The 15,775-nt window shown below is 45.3% G+C and overlaps 1 protein-coding gene across 1 annotated transcript in view; it reads left to right on the plus strand.

Moving 5' to 3' along the window:
* LOC125429429 (electroneutral sodium bicarbonate exchanger 1-like) overlaps positions 1-15,775 on the plus strand; it is a 36,900-nt gene that overhangs the window by 8,948 nt on the left and 12,177 nt on the right. Inside the window, exon 2 of the mRNA XM_048490549.1 lies at positions 3,600-3,603. The gene's annotated coding sequence lies outside the window, so the exon portion shown is untranslated. The remainder of the gene's footprint in view (positions 1-3,599; positions 3,604-15,775) is intronic.

Genomic DNA, 15,775 nt, shown 5'->3' on the forward strand with positions numbered 1-15,775 from the left:
GGCTGAGCTGTAGATGCTTCTTTACCTTCTTGTTAACAATGTCTACAATAAACAACGTCATATTGAAACCAATGGCTTTTTAGGCTTTGCCTCCCTTATTTTATGCAATGTTTGAGAGTGCATGCACCTAGAGGCCAAATGGCCAACAGGGATACAACAGAGTTGCTGTTCTACAATTCAGGCCTTGCAGCTTAGCTGTTAGCAGATGTTTCATGTATAGGAGGTTATAATAGCCATTTTCAGACCTTACATTTGGAATTTTCTAACCACGTGTACCAGGCGTCCGTGTTACCTGGCAGTCTCCCACTATACACAGTCAAAATTTTGTCTGAATAAGGCACGGTGCATCTTTTCAGCTTGAGTACATGGCTATGTCCTGTTCAGACAAAATGGCAAATATACCTGTCAGGAGGAATGCAAGCTATCCCCACAGCACATCATTCAAACTCCAAAAATGCCAACTCCACATGTTTATATCATAATCTGGATTAGGAGTTTATTGGCCAACATCTGTGACATCAAAAGGCCACCTCCTCCCATTCTCAAAAAAGTCCTGCAGCTGGCTTTAAAGTTCCTTATTTTTTAAAAAATTATGGATTAAATGAATACTTAAATGAGCAAGTCTATACTGACAGCTCAAAAACATTTGTTTGTTTGTTGTTAAAGACAAATAGCTTGCTTTGTAGGGGGTAGGACAAGTCATAAGAACATAAGAACATAAGAACAAGCCAGCTGGATCAGACCAGAGTCCATCTAGTCCAGCTCTCTGCTACTCGCAGTGGCCCACCAGGTGCCTTTGGGAGCTCACATGCAGGAGGTGAAAGCAATGGCCTTCTGCGGCTGTTGCTCCCTAGCACCTGGTCTGCTAAGGCATTTGCAATCTCAGATCAAAGAGGATCAAGATTGGTAGTCATAAATTGACTTCTCCTCCATAAAGCCCCTTTTAAAGCTATCCAGGTTAGTGGCCATCACCACCTCCTGTGGCAGCATATTCCAAACACCAATCACACGTTGCGTGAAGAAGTGTTTCCTTTTATTAGTCCTAATTCTTCCCCCCAGCATTTTCAATGAATGCCCTCTGGTTCTAGTATTGTGAGAAAGAGAGAAAAATTTCTCTCTGTCAACATTTTCTACCCCATGCATAATTTTATAGACTTCAATCATATCCCCCCTCAGCCATCTCCTCTCCAAACTAAAGAGTCCCAAACGCTGCAGCCTCTCCTCATAGGGAAGGTGCTCCAGTCCCTCAATCATCCTTGTTGCCCTTCTCTGCACTTTTTCTATCTCGTCTGATTTGCCAGGATTCACATTTGTGATTTGAACTAGGCAGAGGTTAGACTGTGTAGAAGCCTGACTCCTATCATGGTACAGTGACTTGCTATCATTTTATACCTTGTCTGTCTTCAACCTCAGGAGGGAAACCCTAGCATATAGCCACATGGATCAGTTGGATTTCTCTATGTCTCAATTCGCAGTCCTTTCTCCAGCCGTCCCTGGCTTTTTTGAGAGGAGCAGGCAGTTCCTTTTCAGCACTGAGTAAAGGGTTCCATAAAAAATGAACTTGAGTGGATCAGGGGATATAAGAGACACCTGATTGCAAATGAAAAGCAAGGAGGAACTTCAGCCAGAAAGAGAAGGAAGGGTTGATTATGGTAATTGATGACGATGAGCCAGAATGGCCTCTAGCATTTGTTTAATATTTGTGTCTCAAAGTGTTTCCTGCTATACAGGATCTGGCCCCTGGTGGTTCTCATGACAAGTCTCTAACTTCTGAAACTAACATGTAGGGGACTGACCATTATTACATAACACCACTGGCAAAGACCTCATTTTTCTGCTAAGGTCATCTTTCCTTCCAGCAGAACTCAAAGGTTTTCACAACAATCATCCACGGGTCTCAAAAAGAACATGCATGTAATCACACCTTTGTTCTCTGTTACAATGAACATGGTGGAAACAGCTCGCACTCACCAAGGCTCTTTCCACACATGCAAAATAATGCACTTTGCAAGTGGATTTGTTTGCAAGTGGATTTTGCAATTTCTTAGGGTTGGTGGGGCATGTCCAGATGCTGGGGCCCCTCCCTCCCCTCCCTTGCATGCCACCCCTCACTCCCCTCCCTCCCTCCTCCCTCCCCTCCCTTGCATGCCACCCCTCCCTCCCCTCCCTCTCCTAGGGTTGGTGGGGCATGTCCAGATGCTGGGGCCCCTCCCTCCTCTCCCTTGCATGCCACCCCTCACTCCCTCCCCTCCCCCGCTCCCTTCCCTTGCATGCCATCATGCCCTTAGGGGGAGGGCGGTATACAAAACTAATAACAGGATAGGCATATGGATACACTGTAATGTAAACTGGAACATGGATACACTGTAATGTAAACTGCTTTGAAGTATGAGTGAGTGGGTTCTAGATCAAATCAAGCCTGAACTGCCCCAGAAGCTAAAATGACTACACTGTGGCTATCATTATGAGAACATCAGAGTGACTGGAAAGGACAATAATAACAGGAAAAGCTGAAGGCAGCAGGAAAAGAGGAAGATCCAACATGAGATGGATTTACTCTAAAAAGGAAGCCAGGGCATCACCTTGTGGGGGGGATCAAAATGCTGGTTTTGTTTTTGGGTATTTTAGTGGTTTTCCATTTTTGGCCTGCAGGGGGCGCGGTTTTTAGGCTAGTGGCACCAAAATTTCAGCTTATCACCAGGAGACTGTCCTTATGCTACCCCCCATGTTTGGTGAGGTTTGGTTCAGGGAGTCCAAAGTTATGGACTCCCAAAGGGAGTCCATCTCCCATCTCCTTAGCAAAGAATGTGGGATGGGGTACCCCCTTTGAGGGTCCATAACTTTGGCCCCCTTGAACCAAACTGCACCAAACCTGTGGGGGTCCCATTAGGACAGTTTCCAGATGATACTTGACATTTTGGTGCTGATACATCAAAAAAATGCACCCCCTTCAGGAACATCCCAGAAATTTGCCCAAGAATCTTTGTTCTGCATTGAGTTTTCTGTATTCCTGTCAATGGGGGTTGCAGGCTGGGGGGGGCACATTTCTGAAGGTACAGTCTCAAAACTTTCAGGGACTCATCAGGAGACTGCCCTGATGATACCCCCCAGGTTTGGTGCAGTTTGGTTCAGAGGGGCCAAAGTTATGGACCCTCAAAACTGTAGCCCCCATCTCCTATTAGCTCCCATTGCAAGCCTTTATTGGCATAGACAACCGTACAACAATAATAAAAATGGATTAAAAAGCATATACAATACAGGAAATAAATGTTAGGTCAAAGGAGATCTACTAGCGTTTAGTAATTTCCAAGATTGCCACTGTCATACAGATAGAAGGATCAGGATTGTCCAACAAGTAGTGTAATCTAATTAAAACGGGGAGATCTGGTAAATGTAAAGGAGTAAGATTCACATACTTAGATCTTATTTCCTTCAATCTGAGACATTGGTGGGCCAGAGTAATTGGTGGGCCAGAGATTCAACTGAGCCATCATTACATGGGCACAATCTTTTAGCCTTTTCTTGCTTATTAAATCTGCCATGTAACAAGGCAGAAGGCATAACATTAAACCTGGCAAGCATTATGGCTCTCCTTTGAGCAGGGTTTATTAAGCAATACAGGTAGTGTGCCAAGTGGCCCTGTTGAAATGGGAGAGAAAAATACAGGGGGGAGCATGTTTTCTTGGCTGCGGTGATTAGGGTAGAGAACTCTCTATCCAATAGTTGACCTTTTAATTTTCTATAAGCTTCTGAATAGGACAAAGGGCAAAGTGAATCCACTGACAGTCCAATAGAGGCCATTTTTTCTTCAATTATGGAAAACCAGGGGTTGGAATAGGTGTCAGAGAGCAGACGGTGGACCAAGGAATTACAGTCCGAGAGAAAATGAATTCGCAGCCAGAATCTAAAAGCCCTCAGCCAAGCGGCTGATTCCAAGGAGTTTTGACCTAACTCCAGACAAAGGGCTGCATAGGGCACGCAATTTGGGGATTAGCTCCCATTGGAAACAATGGGGGGATGGGGCACCCCTTTTGGTAGTCCATACCTTTGGACTCCTTGAACCAAACCTCACCAAACTTGGGGGGGTAGCATAAGGACAGTCTCCTGATGATATGCTGAAATTTTAGTGCTGATATGTCTAAAAATGCACCCCCTGCACGCACCAATGTCCTGGTGCAAAAAAAATGTGGTCGTGGTGAAGTGGCCGACCATGGGGGGGGGGGGGCATCCAACTCAGGTTTTGCCCAGGGCTACAGTTTGCCTCGTTACGCCCCTGTTGCAGATGTTTTAATGAAAGCAAAGACAAGCAGGACAGATTTCACTTATGGTAAAAATGGCATCAGACAGCTTTAACTGGAGCGGGCAATGCTATGACCGGAAAGCTAGTGCAGAAAAAGGCTCATTTTCTGGTAGCCACCTGCTTGGCCTTTAACGGCACAGAAACCCCAAAAAAGGAACTCTTGTGAAGGTTTTAATTGGTGGTCAAGGCCATGTTGAAGCAGTGATTCTCAAAGTAGACCACCTTGTAGGATGCAATGCAAAACAACTGACAGACACACAGTCAACAGTGTCTTTTTGACAGGGTCTGACAGTCCTTAGGAAAGCAATTGTTGAGTCTGCATGCAGATATCAAATGTGCAGCCTGTGACCCTCAACATATTTATTCTTGGCTGATGCTTTTTATTTATTTCAAGAGTTTTAACCCTGCTTTTCTGCCCACTGGGACCCAAAACAGGGGCATACTGCCCATTGGGCAAGGTGCCCACGGCACCACTTTGTGGTAGGCACCAAAAATGCAGGGTTCGTATTGGGGTATTTTTAGTGGTTTTCCGTTTTTGGCCTGCAGGGGGAGCTGTTTTTAGGCTAGAGGCACCAAAATTTCAGAGTTTTTTCGTGAGCCCCTACTGATGATACTGCCCAGGTTTGGTGAGGTTTGGTTTAGGGAGTCCAAAGTTATGGACTCCCAAATGTGTCCAAAGTGCCTCATCCCCTTTGTTTCCAATGGGAGTTAATAGGAGATGGGGGCTACAGTTTTGATGGTCCATAACTTTGGCACCCCAGAACCAAACTGCACCAAACCTGGGGGTTATCATTAGGGCAGTCTCCTTATGAGATTCTGAAAGTTTTGAGATTGTGCCTTCAGAAATGTGCCCCCCCCCCACCTGCAACACCCATTGACAGCAATGCAGAAAACTCAATGCAGAGAAAAGATTCTTGGGCAAATTTCTGGAATGTTCCTGCATGGAGTGCATTTTTGGACGTATCGGCACCAAAATGTCACGATATCATCTGGAGACTGTCTTGATGGCACCCCCCAAGCTTGGTGCATTTTGGTTCAAAGGGGCCAAAGTTATGGACCCTCAAAAGCATAGCCCCCTTAGTACACCTTAGTACACATGCCTTAGCACACCTTAGTACACCTACCTTAGTACACCTTAGTACAATGCCTTAGTTCACCTGCCTTAGTACACCTTAGTACACCTTTCCTAGCAATAAATAATCTTAGTACACCTTAGTACACCTTAAGTACACCTTAATACACCTCTTAGTACACCTTAGTACACCTTTTAGTACACCTTAGTACACCTGCCTTAGTACACCTTAGTACACCTGCCTTAGCACACCTTAGTATACCTGCCTTAGTAAACTTAGTACACCTGCCTTAGTACACCTTAGTACACCTGCCTTAGCACACCTTAGTACACATTAGTACACCTTGCCTTAGTAACACCTTTAGTACAATCTTTGTAGTACACACCTGCTCTTAGTACACCTTTTAGTTCACCTGCCTTAGTACACCTTAGTAGTAATACATCTGCATTAGTACACCTTAGTACACCTTAGTACACCTTCCTTAGCACACCTTAGTACACATTAGTACACCTGTCTTAGTACAACTTAGTACACCTTAGTACGCCTGCCTTTGCACACCTTAGTACACCTTAGTAAATTCGTTTTAGCAATAATCTAGTACAATCTTTAGTACACCTGCTCCTTAGTACACCTTAGTTCACCTTTTGGTAGTTCACCTGCCTTAGGCACACCTTAGTACACCTGCCTTTAGCACAATCTTAGGCACACCTTAGTACACCTGCCTTAGTACACCTTAGTACACCTGCCTTAGCACACCTTAGTACACCTGCTTTTAGTACAACTGCCTTAGTAATCTTTACACCTTAGCACAACCTTAGCAATAACTCCACGCTTAGTACACCTTTAGAATACCAATCTTCTAGTAGTACACCTCGCTTAATTCACCTTAGCACACCTTAGGCACACCTTCCTTAGTAACACCTTAGTACACCTTAGTACACCTTATGTATCATCTTCGTTTAGTACACCTTTAGTAAATTCTTAGTACACCTTAGCGTCTTTAGTGTAATAATCTTAGTTCACCTTAGTACAATCTAGGGCCAATCTGCCTTAGTAACACATTAGTACACCTGCCTTAGTACACACCTGCCAGGCACACCTTTTAGCACACCTCGCCTTAGTACACCTTAGCACACCTTAGTACTAACTTTAGTACACCCGTGTCGGTACACCTAGTACACCTTAGCACACCTGCCTTTAGCACACCTTAGTACACCTTTAAGTACACCCGCCTTAGTACACCTTGGTAGTCACCTTAGTACACCTGCTCTTTAGCACACCTTTGGTAGTACACCTTAGTAACACCTTGCACTGCCTTTTAGTAACACCTTAGTACAATCTGAGTACACCCGTGACACCTTAGTACACCTTGCCTTAATACATCTTCCGCTCGCACACCTTAGTACACCTTGGTACACCTGCCTTAGGCACACCTTTGTAGGCAATTTTTTAGCACACCTGCCTTAGTACCTGCCTGCACACCTTAGTACACCTGCCTTAGCACACCTTAGTACACCTGCCTTAGTACACCTTAGTACACCTGCCTTTAAATAATCTTTAGCACAATCTTTTAGTACACCTGCCTTAGCATACCTTAATACACCTTAGTACAACTTCCTTAGTACACCTTAGTACACCTGCCTTAGTACACCTTAATACACCTTAGTACACCTGCCTTAGTACACCTTAGTACACCTGCCTTAGCACACCTTAGTACACCTTAGTACACCTGCCTTAGTACACCTTAGTACACCTTCCTTAGTACACCTTAATACACCTGCATTAGTACACCTTAGTACACCTGACTTAGCACACGTTAGTACACATTAGTACACCTGCCTTTGCACACCTTAGTACACCTTGGTACACCTCCCTTAGCATGCCACAGCACACCTTGGTACACCTTAATACATCTTCGCACACCTGCCTTAGTACACCTTAGTACACCTTAATACACCTGCCTTAGTACACCTTAGTACACCTTAATACACCTGCCTTAGTACACCTTAGTAAACCTTAGTACACCTGCCTTAGCACACCATAGTACACCATAGTTCACCTTAGTACACCTCCCTTAGCACACCTTAGGACTCCTTAGTACACCTGCCTTAGCACACCTTAGTACACCTGCCTTAGCACACCTTAGTACACCTTGGTACACCTGCCTTAGCACACCTTAGCACACCTTAGTACACCTGCCTTAGTACACCTTAGTACACCTTAGTACACCTGCCTTAGCACACCTTAGTACACCTGCCTTAGCACACCTTAGTACACCTGCCTTAGTACACCTTAATACACCTTAGTACACCTGCCTTAGTACACCTTCCTTAGTACACCTTAGTACACCTTAGTACACCTGCCTTAGTACACCTTAATACACCTTAGTACACCTGCCTTAGCACACCTTAGTACACCTGCCTTAGTACACCTTAGTACACCTTAGTACACCTGCCTTAGTACACCTTAATACACCTTAGTACACCTGCCTTAGCACACCTTAGCACACCTTAGTACACCTTAGTACACCTTAGTACACCTTAGTACACCTGCCTTAGCACACCTTAGTACACCTTAATACACCTTAGTACACCTGCCTTAGCACACCTTAGTACACCTGCCTTAGCACACCTTAGCACACCTTAGTACACCTTAGCACACCTTAGTACACCTGCCTTAGCACACCTTAGCACACCTTAGTACACCTGCCTTAGCACACCTTAGTACACCTTAGTACACCTGCCTTAGTACACCTTGGTACACCTGCCTTAGCACACCTTAGTACACCTGCCTTAGCACACCTTAGTACACCTTGGTACACCTGCCTTAGTACACCTTAGTACACCTTAGTACACCTGCCTTAGTACACCTTAGTACACCTTGGTACACCTGCCTTAGCACACCTTAGTACACCTTAGTACACCTGCCTTAGCACACCTTAGTACACCTTGGTACACCTCCCTTAGCACACCTTAGTACACCTGCCTTAGTACACCTTAGTACACCTGCCTTAGTACACCTGCCTTAGTACGCCTTAGCACACCTTAGTACACCTTGGTACACCTGCCTTAGCACACCTTAGTACACCTTAGTACACCTTAGTACACCTGCCTTAGTACACCTTAGTACAGCTTCATTAGCACACCTTAGTTCACCTTAGTACACCTTAGTACACCTGACTTAGCACTCCTTAGTACACCTTAGTACACCTGCCTTAGCACACCTTAGTACAGCTTCATTAGCACAATCTTTTAGTTCACCTTATAGTACACCCACAAGGTTTTATAATACATTAGTACACCTGCCTTATGACATACTCCAAGCAAGGTTGCCTCTTAGTATACCTTTGGTACACCTGTCTTAGCACACTTTAATACACATTAGTAATAATCTTTAGTACATCTGACTTAGCACACCTTAGTACAGCTTTGTGAGAAGTACACCTGCCTTAGCACACCTTAGTACACCTTAGTACACCTGCCTTAGCACACCTTTGCACACCTTAGCACACTTGCCTTTGCACATCTTAGTACACCTTAGTACACCTGCCTTAGCACACCTTAGTACAGCTGCCTTAGCACACCTTAATACACCTTAGTACAGCTGCCTTAGCACACCTTAGTACACATTAGTACACCTTAGTACTAAGTACTTAGTACACCTGCCTTAGTACACCTCCTCCTCAGACACCTGCCTTAGCACACCTTAGTACACATTAGCACAATAGCTGCTTTTAGCACATCTAGTAGTACACTCTTACACCACCTGCCATATCATCTTGCCTTTAGCCCCTTTCTCCCATTCTCTCCAGTGGGAGCTAAGGAGATGGGGGCTACCCTTTGGAGGGTCCATACCTTTGTCAGCCCTGAACCAAACTGCAGACCAAACTCTGTGGGTAGCATAAGGACAGTCTCCCACGCCAGTTTTGGTACAAGTATGTCTAAAAATGGCCTCCTGCAGGCACCAATGTCCTGGTGCAAAAAAATGTTTTGGTTGTAGGTGGCTTCATGTAAGGGGAGGGCATCCAACTCAGGTTTTGCCCAGGGCTCCAGTTTGCCTTGTTACACCCCTGGCCTTTACCTTTGCTACCGGCACATTTAATTGAACCCCGAGAAGTTTTTTTTCCTTTTAATAGAAGCAGCAAATGACATTTCCAAGAATCGTTCAAAGGCAACTCCATGCGGAATATGTCAACAGCAGTCCAGATGTCAGCAAAGTATGTGTTTATGTGATTAGGGTTTGAACATGCTAATTGGGCTGCAATAACAAATAGAAACAGTGAATGACATTGAGGTCAAATCGTGCAAGAAACCACTTTTGCCAAAACAGTATAATAATTTCTTAGATTACATTATTTAGAATGCCTTATTAGTACCTCGAGAGATGCTACGGGGGTAAGGTACACATGACCACTTCTCCTGCTCGCTTGCTTCTAGTAGGGCAGTGAGAAATGCTCTTCTGATCCTGCTTGGCCACTGGCATTTTTGACAACAACAAACACAAAAGATGTTTACAGTGACTATCATTATTTCAATAAAATTGTAAAGAAATTTGAAGTTCTCGGGGTTTATTTGTTTCATTTAAATGGGTGTTTCATTTCATTAAATGTGTTTCATTTAAAAGTGCCGTCAAGTCACTTCCGACTCATGGCAACTCTATGAACCAATATCCTCCAAAATGTCCAATCACTAAATAGCTTTTGTTTGTGGTCTATGCATAGTGAGGGCTGTGGTTTCCTGAGTAAAGTCAATCCATCTCATGTTGGGTGTTCCCTGCTACCTTCAAGTTTTTCCTTAGCATCACATTTTCCAGTGAGTCTTGTATTCTCATACTATGACCAAATGACAGCCTCAGTTTAGTCATTTTAGCTTCTAGGGGCAGTTTCAGTCTTGGATCAAATTATGTTTTAACTCTGATGTGCACAGTTTAACATATACTGCGTGTCCAAACCTATTTGCCTCTGAATGGTATCAACGTCTCAAATCAAAAAAAAAAAAATTTACCTTAAATAGGTTTATTACTTGAAGATCTCTGCGCGGTGTCACCCAGATTTTTCCTTCCAACCTTAAAAAGCAGACTTTTAGAACAGGAATACGATATCTTGTTGGAGCAAGCAAATAAATCATGCTCATCCCTCTCTGTTGGAATAATACCGGAACGGGCACATAGCCAAATATCTTGAATTATTAACTGAACCCCAACAGAGATGGATTATCACAAGGGCCAGATTCAATACTTTCCCATCAGCCATTACAAAGGGTCATTTCTTATCCATTCCTCTCCAGGATTGGGTTTTGTCCACACTGTAAAAACCAAGTGGAGACACTTGCTCACATTATACTCGACTGTCCGAGATATGTGGGCATTAGGAATTTCTCTCCCAGGCTGGCCCTAGACAAATCTGAAAGATAAATTAATTTTAATTAATTAATTAATTAATTGTTTCAAATTAATTAATTGTTTCGAATTGCTACAGATTAAACTGCTCAACATCTTCAGCAAAATAAAGAATGATGATTGCACTACAGGTTTTTTTTAAAGGATTTTAATGAAAAAAACTAAGTCAAGAAAGCCTCTCATTTCTACTGTGCTTTCACAAGTCAGCTATCAGTTGTCTTTGTTACATAGGACTCCTTGTCTTTTGTTTTGTTCATAATACACAGTGTTTTCCCATCATTGGTGTGGCCACATGAATTGTATACAAAACACTGTCAGTGGTGCAAATCTTTGTAAAGATTACGGCTCATTCCGCACACGCAGAATAATGCACTTTCAAGCTGCTTTCAGGGCTCTTTGAAGCTGTGCGGAATGGCAAAAACAGTTGTGAAAGCAGCTTGAAAGTGCATTATTTTGCGTGTGCGGAATGAGCCTACCTTTCTCCTGTTTAATAGAGCTGTAACATCAAGACAGTAGAAAGGAAGTATATTCAGGGTAGGGGTGAACAGCGATAATTTTTATGAGTAAATTTCGGGTTAGGTTTTAAAAAACCTGGAATTTTTCGGTAAAGCCAGATAAAGCCGATACCCATCAGCTTTATTCAGCTTTTTAATCATTTTTTCCAGGTTTGAAAGACCCAAACTCAAAAATATTCTGTTTTCCCAGCTGCAGTTTCTCAAGTCCACACAACTCAGTGCTGCACTGGGCTGAACCTACCACAACATTTAGATCCCTCCGACCCTCTCCACCCTTCCCACACACCCCACTTTAAAAGCAAGTAGAGCTGTTCAGTTTTATCAGCTCCCACACTATTCAGCACTGCTGAAAAGCCTAGAGTGTTTTTTAAAGGAAATTTAAAATAACCCAAAACCCAGTTAGGTTTTTTCAGGTTTTGGGTATCAACAATGAATTCACTACTCTAGCTCAGGGCCCTGACTCTAGCTATCTCTGAGGTCTTTTCCGCGACGTGGCTACATCTGACGCCTCTGGGGACGGCAAAAACGCCGTCCCCAGGGAGCCGTTCGCACAGGCAGCGCGAAAACGCAACAGCGCCGACCTGGCTCCCCCTCCCCCTCCCCCAGGGCGGCATCAGGCCGCCTCCAAAAACCTCCCTCCAGGAGGAGGGAGTACAACAGCGCATTCCCTGCGGCGCGGTGCAAACGGTAACGGCTGGAATGCGCTGCGCTTGTTCCCCATCTTTCTCCCATTCACCTTAGCCGCTGTCGCCGTGCTTCTGTTACCTCCAAAGACCCTCCTTCGCTGTCCTCCGACCACTGGAGGTCGGAGGGCTGCGTGGGTGGGTCTACGGAGGCCAGCAGGGCGACGGCGGCGACGAGGTGAGTGGGAGAGGGACGGGGAAGAGGCGGCCCTCCTGCGCCAGCCTCTGCGGGGGTCGCCGTGACGCTTGTGCTGGTAACGGTTCTCACCCCCTGCACCGGCAGAATTCCTACCAGTGCAAGGCCCAATGGCCGTGTGGCGAGGGCCTATGACTCTCTATGACACCCTCAGAAGTCTGAAGTTGGTGGTGAAAAGGCAACCTCCTTCACTTCCAACAACTTTCAGTAAGTTCTTTCAGGCTGAAAGCTACCCAGGAAGACTTACAAGGTACGTGGAGCTGGGTCATCCAGGTCAGGGCAGGTAATAATCTTGAGTTGTAAAAGAAAAACCTTTTATTTCATTTTTGAAACGTTGTAAACAAGCATGCAGCCTGGACCAAGCCCTTTTAAGTCCTGCGCACTGAAGAAGGAAGATACAGCCTGATAAAGCAATCCGGTGTGGAGTTACTCTGGTCTAGACCCACTGAAAGTGGCCAGATGAACTCTGCATAAGCCTGCACTGTGGTGAGTGTCCTGTATTTTGAGACTCCAATGCTCAACTTTGCTTCAGAGTTGTCTTTTAATACGTTTCAAGTTTTCTGGATTCAACTAAACTTTTAACTTCAGTTTTTGGGGTGAAGCACAACAAAAAATATCTTAAACAAGGAGGCTTCACATCTGTGCATCAGGATCAAAGCGCCAGCTCCCAGGCCTCTAAAGATTTTGTCCTTACTTTTTCCCAGTAGTCTGGGGCAGTGTTTGTGATTCTGGAGTCCTGGTCTATAGTCCAAGATGGGGCCCCAGAATCACTGCACCCTGTCACGCCCTCCCATGGCCTACCCCCCGCCACCCGTCCCTTTCTGTAGCCACCTCAGGCCCAAGCAAGGGATGGATTTTGAGAAAGCTGCCAAGGGGTTGGAAGTGGGTGGACACTAAGAAGACCACCCAAGATATAGATGACTGGTGGAGATCAAGAGGCATATTATAGTCATATGTGGATTGAATGCACAGAGGTGAAAAGATTTTGGGTAAGCGTATTGTTATATATTGAGAAACTGGTGAAGATTAATATTGTTTTTTTAAATAGCTCATCTAATGTTTATGGGTGTATTAGAGGACGGAAGGGGTGGATAAAAAATATAGTCATATGTATAAAATGTATACATATAGCCTATATATGTATAACATTAAAGCAGCACATGCAACCATAGCGTTGGGCTGGAAAGAAAAAAAAATGGAAAATTCAGAAATGGCTGGAATATATTTGGGAACAAGTGACACTGGATATTTTTGATATAATATCAAAAAATAAGCTGTGGCAAGATAAACAGAGCGAAATTTTGAAGATATGGACAATATACGTGGACTGGATGAAAGAAGCTGGAGTTAATGAAGAAATATGGGAGAAGAGGCTACAAAGAATGAACTTACTGCTGTTTGTTTAAAACAAAATTGAGAAGAAGAGATCATAGGGGGGAGGGAGTAAAAGGGGAAAAATGTATTGTTTGAAAATGTAAGACAAAATGTACATATATACAATGGAAAATTCAAACTATACAATAAAAATAAATAAATAAAAAGATCTAGATGACTGGGTTGGCATGCATGGGAGTTTGAGCCGGCTTTCTCCTCGGAAGGGAGGAGGAGGAGGAGGAGGAGGAGGAGGAGAAGGAGAAGGAGAAGGAGAAGGAGAAGGAGAAGAAGAAGAAGAAGAAGAAGAAGAAGAAGAAGAAGAAGAAGAAGAAGAGGAGGAGGAGTTTGGATTTATATCCCCCCTTTCTCTCCTGCAGGAGACTCAAAGGAGCTCACAATCTCCTTGCCCTTCCCCCCTCACAACAAACACCCTGTGAGGTAGGGGGGGCTGAGAGAGCTCCGAGAAGCTGTGACTAGCCCAAGGTCACCCAGCTGGCGTGTGTGGGAGTGCACAGGCTAATCTGAATTCCCCAGATAAGCCTCCACAGCTCAGGCGGCAGAGCGGGGAATCAAACCCGGTTCCTCCAGATTAGATAAACGAGCTCTTAACCTCCTACACCACTGCTGCTCCTGGAGCGGTGGATGACTGAGACTCTGCCCAGTCTAGGGCGCAGCACAATTGGCCTGAATGCCCCATGGCTAAGACTGGCCCTGCCCACAGGTGGGAGAATAGGCTCTAAGTTTTGGGGCTGGCCTTCTGTCATAAAGACACTAGATGGCATTGTGCCATTGCACGTCTTTTGAAATATGTGCTCCTTGTGTCATTTGCTTTCAGCATTAGCGATCTGTAAAGCTGGACTGCGTAAACACTCCACCTCACTAGTTTGCTAACAAGGTGAGCGGGCCAGCCAGTTAGGATATAAATCTTTTAATAATGGGGACATGACAGAACCATTAATCATTCTGAGTCATAATGTCTGTGGGCTGAACTCTTCTATCTACCTATCTAAGTGTGTGTGTTTTATCCACCCTTCCTTCTAGTCTGACATGATGACCATTATGCCGTACAGTATTTTTTCTTCCTATTGGAAGGAACAAAAAAGTGTTCTGGATTCTAAGACAATAGTAACACAATGCACATTTCATCAGAAGACCTACCTGAAGAATAATAAGGGCAGATTGTTAAATTCCCCGTGGCTGGGGGACCAGTTTATAGTATCTCGAAGAGCAAAGGCATGGCACTGATTTTAGCATGGGATCTCTCAAAGAGGCCATTTCCGGACGGAGGTGGAAGCGGCTGGGTCGGCGCATTTCGCGCCGACCCGACGACGCTGGGACCGTCCGCATGGACGGTCCCAGAACCGGCTGGGACGACGGCGCCACGGAGCGCCGTCGCCCGGCCGATCCGGCATGTCCCCGGGCCTCCGGCACGTCGCCGAGGCCTGAGGACATGCCTCCCGGCCCTGCGCGCCTGCTCCTGCGTCGCAGGGCAGGGGGGCGTGTCCCCAGGCCTCGGCGACACGCCGGAGGCCCAGGGACGAGGTAAGTGCAGGGAGGGAGTGTGGGGGAAGCGCCGGGAAGCCGATGCCGTTCGCACGGCAGCGGCTTCCAGCCGGCGTTTCCAAAAAACCACGCTGGGGAAGCGTGGTTTGGAAATGCTGGCTCGGCGCCGGTCGGGCGGCGCGAGGGCGGCGCGGCTGCGCTGCAGCTGCGCCCCCTGTGCGAATGGCGGCCTGGGGACGGCGTTTTTGCCGTCCCCAGGCCGCCATATTCCGCCCGTGCGGAAACAGCCTAACTGAAGATGTTCTAACTAATTCACACTGGGGGAAGATAAAAGATCTTCTACCGCTGTGACGTTCTGTTCAGTGGATTTTCAAAATGAGGGACAAGAACTCCTTTTAAAAAATCAACTAAAGCCTTGCTAAGGGATAGTTGGTCACGAGCATGAAATTTTAAAAGAACAACTCAATAGCATGAGTTATAAGCAGGAGAAAATCCAGGTACTGCTCTACACAAGCACATAAAACAATTAGATGAGAATGACATCTGAAATTAATTTTCAAACCAGACACTATTGATTCTTTTTGAAAGTTCAATATTAGTATTCAACAATGAACAGTTTTGAATTCTTACTCTAGGTCAGGGGTAGGGAACCTGCGGCTCTCCAGATGTTCAGGAACTACAATTCCCATCAGCCCCTACCAGCATGGCCAATTGGCCATGCTGGTAGGGGCTGA

Source organism: Sphaerodactylus townsendi, linkage group LG03 (assembly GCF_021028975.2).
Source record: "Sphaerodactylus townsendi isolate TG3544 linkage group LG03, MPM_Stown_v2.3, whole genome shotgun sequence".
Lineage (NCBI taxonomy): Eukaryota > Metazoa > Chordata > Lepidosauria > Squamata > Sphaerodactylidae > Sphaerodactylus > Sphaerodactylus townsendi.